The sequence below is a fragment of the Salmo salar genome, unplaced genomic scaffold (genome assembly GCF_905237065.1).
Source record: "Salmo salar unplaced genomic scaffold, Ssal_v3.1, whole genome shotgun sequence".
Classification (NCBI taxonomy): domain Eukaryota; kingdom Metazoa; phylum Chordata; class Actinopteri; order Salmoniformes; family Salmonidae; genus Salmo; species Salmo salar.
Window position 1 is genome coordinate 1 of NW_025548407.1, and position 12,550 is coordinate 12,550.

Below are 12,550 nucleotides of genomic sequence, written 5' to 3' on the forward strand. Positions count from 1 at the left end.
ACTGACTAGCCAGGCACCTCATTTGTTAATGACTTGTTCGAATATCGAACAGCTCTGTTTGTTGCAAAAATATGGTGATCAGTGAGAGTGTTTTGTGGATCCTGTGGTGCAATTGAATTTAGCGTGTAGTAGTTATGCATCAGGTGCCATCAAATCATTAAGCAAGGTTGTGAGGTTTGAGCCTCACAGGAGCAAGTATTTTTCTTGGAACACTCTGCTTATCTATTTCTTGTCCAGTAAAGGGAGCATTTATTCCAGCCATTTAGAGGACGTTTCCCAAGATAATAGGTATGTCATTGAGATAAAAATGTCAGGAGAGCAGGCAAAGGTAGGATTCAAATTCATAGTCTTCTGTATCACCAGCAATGCCTGACACTTCAGCAATGCAGCGCGGTGGCAAGCCTGCTCGAAAGTCGAAACGAATGGCTGTTTGCAAAGTGAGTTGGTGTCGAGTTGGCGGAGAAAAAGGACGCCCAACGGGGCTCGGAACTCACTATGAGAGATTAAGAGTCTCAGCTCACCGACTGAGCTAGCCAGGCATCTCGATGATATTCAATGACTTGTTTCGAATATCGAACAGCTCTGCTTGTGCAAAATATGGTGATCAGTGAGAGTGTTTTTAATGGATCCTGTGGTGCAATCGTTAGCGTGGTAGTAGTTATACATCAGTATGCATCAAATCGATGACAAGGTTGTGAGTTTGAGCCTCACCAGGAGTAAGTATTTTTCTTGAACACTCTGCTTATCTATTTCTTGTCCAGTAAAGGAGCATTTATTCCAGCCATTTAGGAGGACGTTTCATAAGTAATAGGTATGTCATTGAGATAAAAATGTCAGAGAGCAGGCAAAGCTAGGATTCAAATTCATAGTCTTCTGTATCACCAGCTATGCGTGATACTTCAGCAACGCAGGGGTGGCAAGCCTGCTCGAAAGTCGAAACGAATGGCTGTTTGCAAAGTGAGTTGGTGCCTCAGGAGAAAAGGATCACCCAACGTGGGGCTCGAACCCACGACCCTGAGATTAAGAGTCTCATGCTCCACCGACTGAGCTAGCCAGGCATCTCAATCGTTTATTGACTTGTTTCGAATATCGAACAGCTCTGTTTGTGCAAAAATATGGTGATCAGTGAGAGTGTTTTTAATGGATCCTGTGGTGCAATCGTTAGCGTGTAGTAGTTATACATCAGTATGCATCAAATCGATGACAAGGTTGTGAGTTTGAGCCTCACCAGGAGCAAGTATTTTTCTTGAACACTCTGCTTATCTATTTCTTGTCCAGTAAAGGAGCATTTATTCAAGCCATTTACGAGGACGTTTCACAAGTAATAGGTATGTCATTGAGATAAAATGTCAGAGAGCAGGCAAAGCTAGGATTCAAATTCATAGTCTTCTGTATCACCAGCAATGCCTGACACTTCAGCAATGCAGGGTGGCAAGCCTGCTCGAAAGTCCAAACGAATGGCTGTTTGCAAAGTGAGTTGGTTCTTCGGGCGGAGAAAAGGACCGCCCAACGTGGGGCTCGAACCCACGACCCTGAGATTAAGAGTCTCATGCTCTACCGACTGAGCTAGCCAGGCACCTCGATGATATTAATGACTTGTTTCGAATATCGAACAGCTCTGTTTGTGCAAAATACGGTGATCAGTGAGAGTGTTTTTAATGGATCCTGTGGTGCAATCGTTAGCGTGTAGTAGTTATACATCAGTATGCATCAAATCGATTACAAGGTTGTGAGTTTGAGCCTCACCAGGAGCAAGTATTTTTCTTGAACACTCTGCTTATCTATTTCTAGTCCAGTAAAGGAGCATTTATTCAATCCATTTCGGAGGACGTTTCACAAGTAATAGGTATGTCATTGAGATAAAATGTCAGAGAGCAGGCAAAGCTAGGATTCAAATTCATAGTCTTCTGTATCACCAGCAATGCCTGACACTTCAGCAATGCAGGGTGGCAAGCCTGCTCGAAAGTCCAAACGAATGGCTGTTTGCAAAGTGAGTTGGTGCTTCGGCGGAGAAAAGGACCGCCCAACGTGGGGCTCGAACCCACGACCCTGAGATTAAGAGTCTCATGCTCTACCGACTGAGCTAGCCAGGCACCTCGATGATATTAATGACTTGTTTCGAATATCGAACAGCTCTGTTTGTGCAAAATATGGTGATCAGTGAGAGTGTTTTTAATGGATCCTGTGGTGCAATCGTTAGCGTGTAGTAGTTATACATCAGTATGCATCAAATCGATGACAAGGTTGTGAGTTTGAGCCTCACCAGGAGCAAGTATTTTTCTTGAACACTCTGCTTATCTATTTCTTGTCCAGTAAAGGAGCATTTATTCCAGCCATTTAGGAGGACGTTTCATAAGTAATAGGTATGTCATTGAGATAAAATGTCAGAGAGCAGGCAAAGCTAGGATTCAAATTCATAGTCTTCTGTATCACCAGCTATGCCTGACACTTCAGCAACGCAGGGTGGCAAGCCTGCTCGAAAGTCCAAACGAATGGCTGTTTGCAAAGTGAGTTGGTGCTTCGGCGGAGAAAAGGACCGCCCAACGTGGGGCTCGAACCCACGACCCTGAGATTAAGAGTCTCATGCTCTACCGACTGAGCTAGCCAGGCATCTCAATAGTTTATTGACTTGTTTCGAATATCGAACAGCTCTGTTTGTGCAAAAATATGGTGATCAGTGAGAGTGTTTTTAATGGATCCTGTGGTGCAATCGTTAGCGTGTAGTACTTATACATCAGTATGCATCAAATCGATGACAAGGTTGTGAGTTTGAGCCTCACCAGGAGCAAGTATTTTTCTTGAACACTCTGCTTATCTATTTCTTGTCCAGTAAAGGAGCATTTATTCAATCCATTTCGGAGGACGTTTCACAAGTAATAGGTATGTCATTGAGATAAAATGTCAGAGAGCAGGCAAAGCTAGGATTCAAATTCATAGTCTTCTGTATCACCAGCAATGCCTGACACTTCAGCAATGCAGGGTGGCAAGCCTGCTCGAAAGTCGAAACGAATGGCTGTTTGCAAAGTGAGTTGGTTCTTCGGCAGAGAAAAGGAGCGCCCAACGTGGGGCTCGAACCCACGACCCTGCAATAAAGAGTCTCATGCTCTACCGACTGAGCTAGCCAGGAACCTCAATGATATTAATGACTTGTTTCGAATATCGAACAGCTCTGTTTGTGCAAAATATGGTGATCAGTGAGAGTGTTTTTAATGGATCCTGTGGTGCAATCGTTAGCGTGTAGTAGTTATACATCAGTATGCATCAAATCGATGACAAGGTTGTGAGTTTGAGCCTCACCAGGAGCAAGTATTTTTCTTGAACACTCTGCTTATCTATTTCTTGTCCAGTAAAGGAGCATTTATTCCAGCCATTTAGGAGGACGTTTCATAAGTAATAGGTATGTCATTGAGATAAAATGTCAGAGAGCAGGCAAAGCTAGGATTCAAATTCATAGTCTTCTGTATCACCAGCTATGCCTGACACTTCAGCAATGCAGGGTGGCAAGCCTGCTCGAAAGTCCAAACGAATGGCTGTTTGCAAAGTGAGTTGGTGCTTCGGCGGAGAAAAGGACCGCCCAACGTGGGGCTCGAACCCACGACCCTGAGATTAAGAGTCTCATGCTCTACCGACTGAGCTAGCCAGGCATCTCGAATAGTTTATTGACTTGTTTCGAATATCGAACAGCTCTGTTTGTGCAAAAATATGGTGATCAGTGAGAGTGTTTTTAATGGATCCTGTGGTGCAATCGTTAGCGTGTAGTAGTTATACATCAGTATGCATCAAATCGATGACAAGGTTGTGAGTTTGAGCCTCACCAGGAGCAAGTATTTTTCTTGAACACTCTGCTTATCTATTTCTTGTCCAGTAAAGGAGCATTTATTCCATCCATTTAGGAGGACGTTTCACAAGTAATAGGTATGTCATTGAGATAAAATGTCAGAGAGCAGGCAAAGGTAGGATTCAAATTCATAGTCTTCTGTATCACCAGCAATGCCTGACACTTCAGCAATGCAGGGTGGCAAGCCTGCTCGAAAGTCGAAACGAATGGCTGTTTGCAAAGTGAGTTGGTGCTTCGGCGGAGAAAAGGACCGCCCAACGTGGGGCTCGAACCCACGACCCTGAGATTAAGAGTCTCATGCTCTACCGACTGAGCTAGCCAGGCACCTCGATGATATTAATGACTTGTTTCGAATATCGAACAGCTCTGTTTGTGCAAAATATGGTGATCAGTGAGAGTGTTTTTAATGGATCCTGTGGTGCAATCGTTAGCGTGTAGTAGTTATACATCAGTATGCATCAAATCGATGACAAGGTTGTGAGTTTGAGCCTCACCAGGAGCAAGTATTTTTCTTGAACACTCTGCTTATCTATTTCTTGTCCAGTAAAGGAGCATTTATTCAATCCATTTCGGAGGACGTTTCATAAGTAATAGGTATGTCATTGAGATAAAATGTCAGAGAGCAGGCAAAGCTAGGATTCAAATTCATAGTCTTCTGTATCACCAGCAATGCCTGAAACTTCAGCAATGCAGGGTGGCAAGCCTGCTCGAAAGTCGAAACGAATGGCTGTTTGCAAAGTGAGTTGGTGCTTCGTCGGAGAAAAGGACCGCCCAACGTGGGGCTCGAACCCACGACCCTGAGATTAAGAGTCTCATGCTCTACCGACTGAGCTAGCCAGGCATCTCAATCGTTTATTGACTTGTTTCGAATATCGAACAGCTCTGTTTGTGCAAAATATGGTGATCAGTGAGAGTGTTTTTAATGGATCCTGTGGTGCAATCGTTAGCGTGTAGTAGTTATACATCAGTATGCATCAAATCGATGACAAGGTTGTGAGTTTGAGCCTCACCAGGAGCAAGTATTTTTCTTGAACACTCTGCTTATCTATTTCTTGTCCAGTAAAGGAGCATTTATTCAAGCCATTTAGGAGGACGTTTCATAAGTAATAGGTATGTCATTGAGATAAAATGTCAGAGAGCAGGCAAAGCTAGGATTCAAATTCATAGTCTTCTGTATCACCAGCTATGCCTGACACTTCAGCAACGCAGGGTGGCAAGCCTGCTCGAAAGTCCAAACGAATGGCTGTTTGCAAAGTGAGTTGGTTCTTCGGCGGAGAAAAGGACCGCCCAACGTGGGGCTCGAACCCACGACCCTGAGATTAAGAGTCTCATGCTCTACCGACTGAGCTAGCCAGGCACCTCAATAGATTTAATGACTTGTTTCGAATATCGAACAGCTCTGTTTGTGCAAAATATGGTGATCAGTGAGAGTGTTTTTAATGGATCCTGTGGTGCAATCGTTAGCGTGTAGTAGTTATACATCAGTATGCATCAAATCGATGACAAGGTTGTGAGTTTGAGCCTCACCAGGAGCAAGTATTTTTCTTGAACACTCTGCTTATCTATTTCTTGTCCAGTAAAGGAGCATTTATTCAAGCCATTTAGGAGGACGTTTCACAAGTAATAGGTATGTCATTGAGATAAAATGTCAGAGAGCAGGCAAAGGTAGGATTCAAATTCATAGTCTTCTGTATCACCAGCAATGCCTGACACTTCAGCAATGCAGGGTGGCAAGCCTGCTCGAAAGTCCAAACGAATGGCTGTTTGCAAAGTGAGTTGGTGCTTCGGCGGAGAAAAGGACCGCCCAACGTGGGGCTCGAACCCACGACCCTGAGATTAAGAGTCTCATGCTCTACCGACTGAGCTAGCCAGGCACCTCGATGATATTAATGACTTGTTTCGAATATCGAACAGCTCTGTTTGTGCAAAATATGGTGATCAGTGAGAGTGTTTTTAATGGATCCTGTGGTGCAATCGTTAGCGTGTAGTAGTTATACATCAGTATGCATCAAATCGATGACAAGGTTGTGAGTTTGAGCCTCACCAGGAGCAAGTATTTTTCTTGAACACTCTGCTTATCTATTTCTTGTCCAGTAAAGGAGCATTTATTCCAGCCATTTAGGAGGACGTTTCATAAGTAATAGGTATGTCATTGAGATAAAATGTCAGAGAGCAGGCAAAGCTAGGATTCAAATTCATAGTCTTCTGTATCACCAGCAATGCCTGACACTTCAGCAATGCAGGGTGGCAAGCCTGCTCGAAAGTCCAAACGAATGGCTGTTTGCAAAGTGAGTTGGTTCTTCGGCGGAGAAAAGGACCGCCCAACGTGGGGCTCGAACCCACGACCCTGAGATTAAGAGTCTCATGCTCTACCGACTGAGCTAGCCAGGCATCTCAATGATATTATTGACTTGTTTCGAATATCGAACAGCTCTGTTTGTGCAAAAATATGGTGATCAGTGAGAGTGTTTTTAATGGATCCTGTGGTGCAATCGTTAGCGTGAAGTAGTTATACATCAGTATGCATCAAATCGATGACAAGGTTGTGAGTTTGAGCCTCACCAGGAGCAAGTATTTTTCTTGAACACTCTGCTTATCTATTTCTTGTCCAGTAAAGGAGCATTTATTCAAGCCATTTAGGAGGACGTTTCATAAGTAATAGGTATGTCATTGAGATAAAATGTCAGAGAGCAGGCAAAGCTAGGATTCAAATTCATAGTCTTCTGTATCACCAGCAATGCCTGACACTTCAGCAATGCAGGGTGGCAAGCCTGCTCGAAAGTCGAAACGAATGGCTGTTTGCAAAGTGAGTTGGTGCTTCGGCGGAGAAAAGGAGCGCCCAACGTGGGGCTCGAACCCACGACCCTGAGATTAAGAGTCTCATGCTCTACCGACTGAGCTAGCCAGGCATCTCAATGATATTAATGACTTGTTTCGAATATCGAACAGCTCTGTTTGTGCAAAATATGGTGATCAGTGAGAGTGTTTTTAATGGATCCTGTGGTGCAATCGTTAGCGTGTAGTAGTTATACATCAGTATGCATCAAATCGATGACAAGGTTGTGAGTTTGAGCCTCACCAGGAGCAAGTATTTTTCTTGAACACTCTGCTTATCTATTTCTTGTCCAGTAAAGGAGCATTTATTCCAGCCATTTAGGAGGACGTTTCATAAGTAATAGGTATGTCATTGAGATAAAATGTCAGAGAGCAGGCAAAGCTAGGATTCAAATTCATAGTCTTCTGTATCACCAGCAATGCCTGACACTTCAGCAATGCAGGGTGGCAAGCCTGCTCGAAAGTCCAAACGAATGGCTGTTTGCAAAGTGAGTTGGTTCTTCGGCGGAGAAAAGGACCGCCCAACGTGGGGCTCGAACCCACGACCCTGAGATTAAGAGTCTCATGCTCTACCGACTGAGCTAGCCAGGCATCTCGATGATATTAATGACTTGTTTCGAATATCGAACAGCTCTGTTTGTGCAAAATATGGTGATCAGTGAGAGTGTTTTTAATGGATCCTGTGGTGCAATCGTTAGCGTGTAGTAGTTATACATCAGTATGCATCAAATCGATGACAAGGTTGTGAGTTTGAGCCTCACCAGGAGCAAGTATTTTTCTTGAACACTCTGCTTATCTATTTCTTGTCCAGTAAAGGAGCATTTATTCAAGCCATTTAGGAGGACGTTTCATAAGTAATAGGTATGTCATTGAGATAAAATGTCAGAGAGCAGGCAAAGCTAGGATTCAAATTCATAGTCTTCTGTATCACCAGCAATGCCTGACACTTCAGCAATGCAGGGTGGCAAGCCTGCTCGAAAGTCGAAACGAATGGCTGTTTGCAAAGTGAGTTGGTTCTTCGGCGGAGAAAAGGACCGCCCAACGTGGGGCTCGAACCCACGACCCTGAGATTAAGAGTCTCATGCTCTACCGACTGAGCTAGCCAGGCACCTCGATGATATTAATGACTTGTTTCGAATATCGAACAGCTCTGTTTGTGCAAAATATGGTGATCAGTGAGAGTGTTTTTAATGGATCCTGTGGTGCAATCGTTAGCGTGTAGTAGTTATACATCAGTATGCATCAAATCGATGACAAGGTTGTGAGTTTGAGCCTCACCAGGAGCAAGTATTTTTCTTGAACACTCTGCTTATCTATTTCTTGTCCAGTAAAGGAGCATTTATTCCAGCCATTTAGGAGGACGTTTCATAAGTAATAGGTATGTCATTGAGATAAAATGTCAGAGAGCAGGCAAAGCTAGGATTCAAATTCATAGTCTTCTGTATCACCAGCAATGCCTGACACTTCAGCAATGCAGGGTGGCAAGCCTGCTCGAAAGTCCAAACGAATGGCGGTTTGCAAAGTGAGTTGGTGCTTCGGGCGGAGAAAAGGACCGCCCAACGTGGGGCTCGAACCCACGACCCTGAGATTAAGAGTCTCATGCTCTACCGACTGAGCTAGCCAGGCATCTCAATCGTTTATTGACTTGTTTCGAATATCGAACAGCTCTGTTTGTGCAAAAATATGGTGATCAGTGAGAGTGTTTTTAATGGATCCTGTGGTGCAATCGTTAGCGTGAGGTAGTTATACATCAGTATGCATCAAATCGATTACAAGGTTGTGAGTTTGAGCCTCACCAGGAGCAAGTATTTTTCTTGAACACTCTGCTTATCTATTTCTAGTCCAGTAAAGGAGCATTTATTCAATCCATTTCGGAGGACGTTTCATAAGTAATAGGTATGTCATTGAGATAAAATGTCAGAGAGCAGGCAAAGCTAGGATTCAAATTCATAGTCTTCTGTATCACCAGCAATGCCTGACACTTCAGCAATGCAGGGTGGCAAGCCTGCTCGAAAGTCGAAACGAATGGCTGTTTGCAAAGTGAGTTGGTTCTTCGGCAGAGAAAAGCAGCGCCCAACGTGGGGCTCGAACCCAGGACCCTGAGATTAAGAGTCTCATGCTCTACCGACTGAGCTAGCCAGGCACCTCGATGATATTAATGACTTGTTTCGAATATCGAACAGCTCTGTTTGTGCAAAATATGGTGATCAGTGAGAGTGTTTTTAATGGATCCTGTGGTGCAATCGTTAGCGTGTAGTAGTTATACATCAGTATGCATCAAATCGATGACAAGGTTGTGAGTTTGAGCCTCACCAGGAGCAAGTATTTTTCTTGAACACTCTGCTTATCTATTTCTTGTCCAGTAAAGGAGCATTTATTCCAGCCATTTAGGAGGACGTTTCATAAGTAATAGGTATGTCATTGAGATAAAATGTCAGAGAGCAGGCAAAGCTAGGATTCAAATTCATAGTCTTCTGTATCACCAGCTATGCCTGACACTTCAGCAATGCAGGGTGGCAAGCCTGCTCGAAAGTCCAAACGAATGGCTGTTTGCAAAGTGAGTTGGTGCTTCGGCGGAGAAAAGGACCGCCCAACGTGGGGCTCGAACCCACGACCCTGAGATTAAGAGTCTCATGCTCTACCGACTGAGCTAGCCAGGCATCTCAATCGTTTATTGACTTGTTTCGAATATCGAACAGCTCTGTTTGTGCAAAATATGGTGATCAGTGAGAGTGTTTTTAATGGATCCTGTGGTGCAATCGTTAGCGTGTAGTAGTTATACATCAGTATGCATCAAATCGATGACAAGGTTGTGAGTTTGAGCCTCACCAGGAGCAAGTATTTTTCTTGAACACTCTGCTTATCTATTTCTTGTCCAGTAAAGGAGCATTTATTCCAGCCATTTAGGAGGACGTTTCACAAGTAATAGGTATGTCATTGAGATAAAATGTCAGAGAGCAGGCAAAGGTAGGATTCAAATTCATAGTCTTCTGTATCACCAGCAATGCCTGACACTTCAGCAATGCAGGGTGGCAAGCCTGCTCGAAAGTCGAAACGAATGGCTGTTTGCAAAGTGAGTTGGTGCTTCGGCGGAGAAAAGGACCGCCCAACGTGGGGCTCGAACCCACGACCCTGAGATTAAGAGTCTCATGCTCTACCGACTGAGCTAGCCAGGCACCTCGATGATATTAATGACTTGTTTCGAATATCGAACAGCTCTGTTTGTGCAAAATATGGTGATCAGTGAGAGTGTTTTTAATGGATCCTGTGGTGCAATCGTTAGCGTGTAGTAGTTATACATCAGTATGCATCAAATCGATGACAAGGTTGTGAGTTTGAGCCTCACCAGGAGCAAGTATTTTTCTTGAACACTCTGCTTATCTATTTCTTGTCCAGTAAAGGAGCATTTATTCCAGCCATTTAGGAGGACGTTTCATAAGTAATAGGTATGTCATTGAGATAAAATGTCAGAGAGCAGGCAAAGCTAGGATTCAAATTCATAGTCTTCTGTATCACCAGCTATGCGTGACACTTCAGCAACGCAGGGTGGCAAGCCTGCTCGAAAGTCCAAACGAATGGCGGTTTGCAAAGTGAGTTGGTGCTTCGGCGGAGAAAAGGATCACCCAACGTGGGGCTCGAACCCACGACCCTGAGATTAAGAGTCTCATGCTCTACCGACTGAGCTAGCCAGGCATCTCAATCGTTTATTGACTTGTTTCGAATATCGAACAGCTCTGTTTGTGCAAATATATGGTGATCAGTGAGAGTGTTTTTAATGGATCCTGTGGTGCAATCGTTAGCGTGAGGTACTTATACATCAGTATGCATCAAATCGATGACAACATTGTGAGTTTGAGCCTCACCAGGAGCAAGTATTTTTCTTGAACACTCTGCTCATCTATTTCTTGTCCAGTAAAGGAGCATTTATTCAATCCATTTCGGAGGACGTTTCATAAGTAATAGGTATGTCATTGAGATAAAATGTCAGAGAGCAGGCAAAGCTAGGATTCAAATTCATAGTCTTCTGTATCACCAGCAATGCCTGACACTTCAGCAATGCAGTGTGGCAAGCCTGCTCGAAAGTCCAAACGAATGGCTGTTTGCAAAGTGAGTTGGTTCTTCGGCAGAGAAAAGGAGCGCCCAACGTGGGGCTCGAACCCACGACCCTGAGATTAAGAGTCTCATGCTCTACCGACTGAGCTAGCCAGGAACCTCGATGATATTTATGACTTGTTTCGAATATCGAACAGCTCTGTTTGTGCAAAATATGGTGATCAGTGAGAGTGTTTTTAATGGATCCTGTGGTGCAATCGTTAGCGTGTAGTAGTTATACATCAGTATGCATCAAATCGATGACAAGGTTGTGAGTTTGAGCCTCACCAGGAGCAAGTATTTTTCTTGAACACTCTGCTTATCTATTTCTTGTCCAGTAAAGGAGCATTTATTCCAGCCATTTAGGAGGACGTTTCATAAGTAATAGGTATGTCATTGAGATAAAATGTCAGAGAGCAGGCAAAGCTAGGATTCAAATTCATAGTCTTCTGTATCACCAGCAATGCCTGACACTTCAGCAATGCAGGGTGGCAAGCCTGCTCGAAAGTCCAAACGAATGGCTGTTTGCAAAGTGAGTTGGTGCTTCGGCGGAGAAAAGGACCGCCCAACGTGGGGCTCGAACCCACGACCCTGAGATTAAGAGTCTCATGCTCTACCGACTGAGCTAGCCAGGCATCTCGATGATATTAATGACTTGTTTCGAATATCGAACAGCTCTGTTTGTGCAAAATATGGTGATCAGTGAGAGTGTTTTTAATGGATCCTGTGGTGCAATCGTTAGCGTGTAGTAGTTATACATCAGTATGCATCAAATCGATGACAAGGTTGTGAGTTTGAGCCTCACCAGGAGCAAGTATTTTTCTTGAACACTCTGCTTATCTATTTCTTGTCCAGTAAAGGAGCATTTATTCAAGCCATTTAGGAGGACGTTTCATAAGTAATAGGTATGTCATTGAGATAAAATGTCAGAGAGCAGGCAAAGCTAGGATTCAAATTCATAGTCTTCTGTATCACCAGCAATGCCTGACACTTCAGCAATGCAGGGTGGCAAGCCTGCTCGAAAGTCCAAACGAATGGCGGTTTGCAAAGTGAGTTGGTGCTTCGGCGGAGAAAAGGACCGCCCAACGTGGGGCTCGAACCCACGACCCTGAGATTAAGAGTCTCATGCTCTACCGACTGAGCTAGCCAGGCATCTCAATGATATTAATGACTTGTTTCGAATATCGAACAGCTCTGTTTGTGCAAAATATGGTGATCAGTGAGAGTGTTTTTAATGGATCCTGTGGTGCAATCGTTAGCGTGTAGTAGTTATACATCAGTATGCATCAAATCGATGACAAGGTTGTGAGTTTGAGCCTCACCAGGAGCAAGTATTTTTCTTGAACACTCTGCTTATCTATTTCTTGTCCAGTAAAGGAGCATTTATTCCAGCCATTTAGGAGGACGTTTCATAAGTAATAGGTATGTCATTGAGATAAAATGTCAGAGAGCAGGCAAAGCTAGGATTCAAATTCATAGTCTTCTGTATCACCAGCAATGCCTGACACTTCAGCAATGCAGGGTGGCAAGCCTGCTCGAAAGTCGAAACGAATGGCTGTTTGCAAAGTGAGTTGGTTCTTCGGCAGAGAAAAGGAGCGCCCAACGTGGGGCTCGAACCCACGACCCTGAGATTAAGAGTCTCATGCTCTACCGACTGAGCTAGCCAGGCATCTCGATGATATTAATGACTTGTTTCGAATATCGAACAGCTCTGTTTGTGCAAAATATGGTGATCAGTGAGAGTGTTTTTAATGGATCCTGTGGTGCAATCGTTAGCGTGTAGTA

At 44.0% G+C, this 12,550-nt stretch overlaps 18 non-coding genes across 18 annotated transcripts; all 18 read right to left on the reverse strand.

The window, feature by feature from the left end:
* Positions 1 to 1,503: 1,503 nt before the first annotated feature.
* On the reverse strand, positions 1,504 to 1,576 carry trnak-cuu (transfer RNA lysine (anticodon CUU)). The gene has a single exon. It is a non-coding gene; the product is annotated as a tRNA-Lys (tRNA).
* A 444-nt stretch (positions 1,577 to 2,020) lies between these two features.
* trnak-cuu (transfer RNA lysine (anticodon CUU)) lies at positions 2,021 to 2,093 on the reverse strand. Its single transcript has one exon. It is a non-coding gene; the product is annotated as a tRNA-Lys (tRNA).
* Positions 2,094 to 2,537: 444 nt separating this feature from the next.
* Positions 2,538 to 2,610, reverse strand: trnak-cuu (transfer RNA lysine (anticodon CUU)). The gene has a single exon. It is a non-coding gene; the product is annotated as a tRNA-Lys (tRNA).
* Positions 2,611 to 3,571: 961 nt separating this feature from the next.
* trnak-cuu (transfer RNA lysine (anticodon CUU)) lies at positions 3,572 to 3,644 on the reverse strand. The gene has a single exon. It is a non-coding gene; the product is annotated as a tRNA-Lys (tRNA).
* A 445-nt stretch (positions 3,645 to 4,089) lies between these two features.
* Positions 4,090 to 4,162, reverse strand: trnak-cuu (transfer RNA lysine (anticodon CUU)). Its single transcript has one exon. It is a non-coding gene; the product is annotated as a tRNA-Lys (tRNA).
* Positions 4,163 to 4,606: 444 nt separating this feature from the next.
* trnak-cuu (transfer RNA lysine (anticodon CUU)) lies at positions 4,607 to 4,679 on the reverse strand. The gene has a single exon. It is a non-coding gene; the product is annotated as a tRNA-Lys (tRNA).
* Positions 4,680 to 5,122: 443 nt separating this feature from the next.
* Positions 5,123 to 5,195, reverse strand: trnak-cuu (transfer RNA lysine (anticodon CUU)). The gene has a single exon. It is a non-coding gene; the product is annotated as a tRNA-Lys (tRNA).
* A 444-nt stretch (positions 5,196 to 5,639) lies between these two features.
* Positions 5,640 to 5,712, reverse strand: trnak-cuu (transfer RNA lysine (anticodon CUU)). Its single transcript has one exon. It is a non-coding gene; the product is annotated as a tRNA-Lys (tRNA).
* Positions 5,713 to 6,156: 444 nt separating this feature from the next.
* trnak-cuu (transfer RNA lysine (anticodon CUU)) lies at positions 6,157 to 6,229 on the reverse strand. The gene has a single exon. It is a non-coding gene; the product is annotated as a tRNA-Lys (tRNA).
* A 445-nt stretch (positions 6,230 to 6,674) lies between these two features.
* Positions 6,675 to 6,747, reverse strand: trnak-cuu (transfer RNA lysine (anticodon CUU)). Its single transcript has one exon. It is a non-coding gene; the product is annotated as a tRNA-Lys (tRNA).
* Positions 6,748 to 7,191: 444 nt separating this feature from the next.
* Positions 7,192 to 7,264, reverse strand: trnak-cuu (transfer RNA lysine (anticodon CUU)). Its single transcript has one exon. It is a non-coding gene; the product is annotated as a tRNA-Lys (tRNA).
* A 444-nt stretch (positions 7,265 to 7,708) lies between these two features.
* trnak-cuu (transfer RNA lysine (anticodon CUU)) lies at positions 7,709 to 7,781 on the reverse strand. The gene has a single exon. It is a non-coding gene; the product is annotated as a tRNA-Lys (tRNA).
* A 445-nt stretch (positions 7,782 to 8,226) lies between these two features.
* On the reverse strand, positions 8,227 to 8,299 carry trnak-cuu (transfer RNA lysine (anticodon CUU)). The gene has a single exon. It is a non-coding gene; the product is annotated as a tRNA-Lys (tRNA).
* A 961-nt stretch (positions 8,300 to 9,260) lies between these two features.
* Positions 9,261 to 9,333, reverse strand: trnak-cuu (transfer RNA lysine (anticodon CUU)). The gene has a single exon. It is a non-coding gene; the product is annotated as a tRNA-Lys (tRNA).
* Positions 9,334 to 9,776: 443 nt separating this feature from the next.
* trnak-cuu (transfer RNA lysine (anticodon CUU)) lies at positions 9,777 to 9,849 on the reverse strand. Its single transcript has one exon. It is a non-coding gene; the product is annotated as a tRNA-Lys (tRNA).
* A 1,478-nt stretch (positions 9,850 to 11,327) lies between these two features.
* Positions 11,328 to 11,400, reverse strand: trnak-cuu (transfer RNA lysine (anticodon CUU)). Its single transcript has one exon. It is a non-coding gene; the product is annotated as a tRNA-Lys (tRNA).
* A 444-nt stretch (positions 11,401 to 11,844) lies between these two features.
* On the reverse strand, positions 11,845 to 11,917 carry trnak-cuu (transfer RNA lysine (anticodon CUU)). Its single transcript has one exon. It is a non-coding gene; the product is annotated as a tRNA-Lys (tRNA).
* Positions 11,918 to 12,361: 444 nt separating this feature from the next.
* trnak-cuu (transfer RNA lysine (anticodon CUU)) lies at positions 12,362 to 12,434 on the reverse strand. The gene has a single exon. It is a non-coding gene; the product is annotated as a tRNA-Lys (tRNA).
* Positions 12,435 to 12,550: the final 116 nt, after the last annotated feature.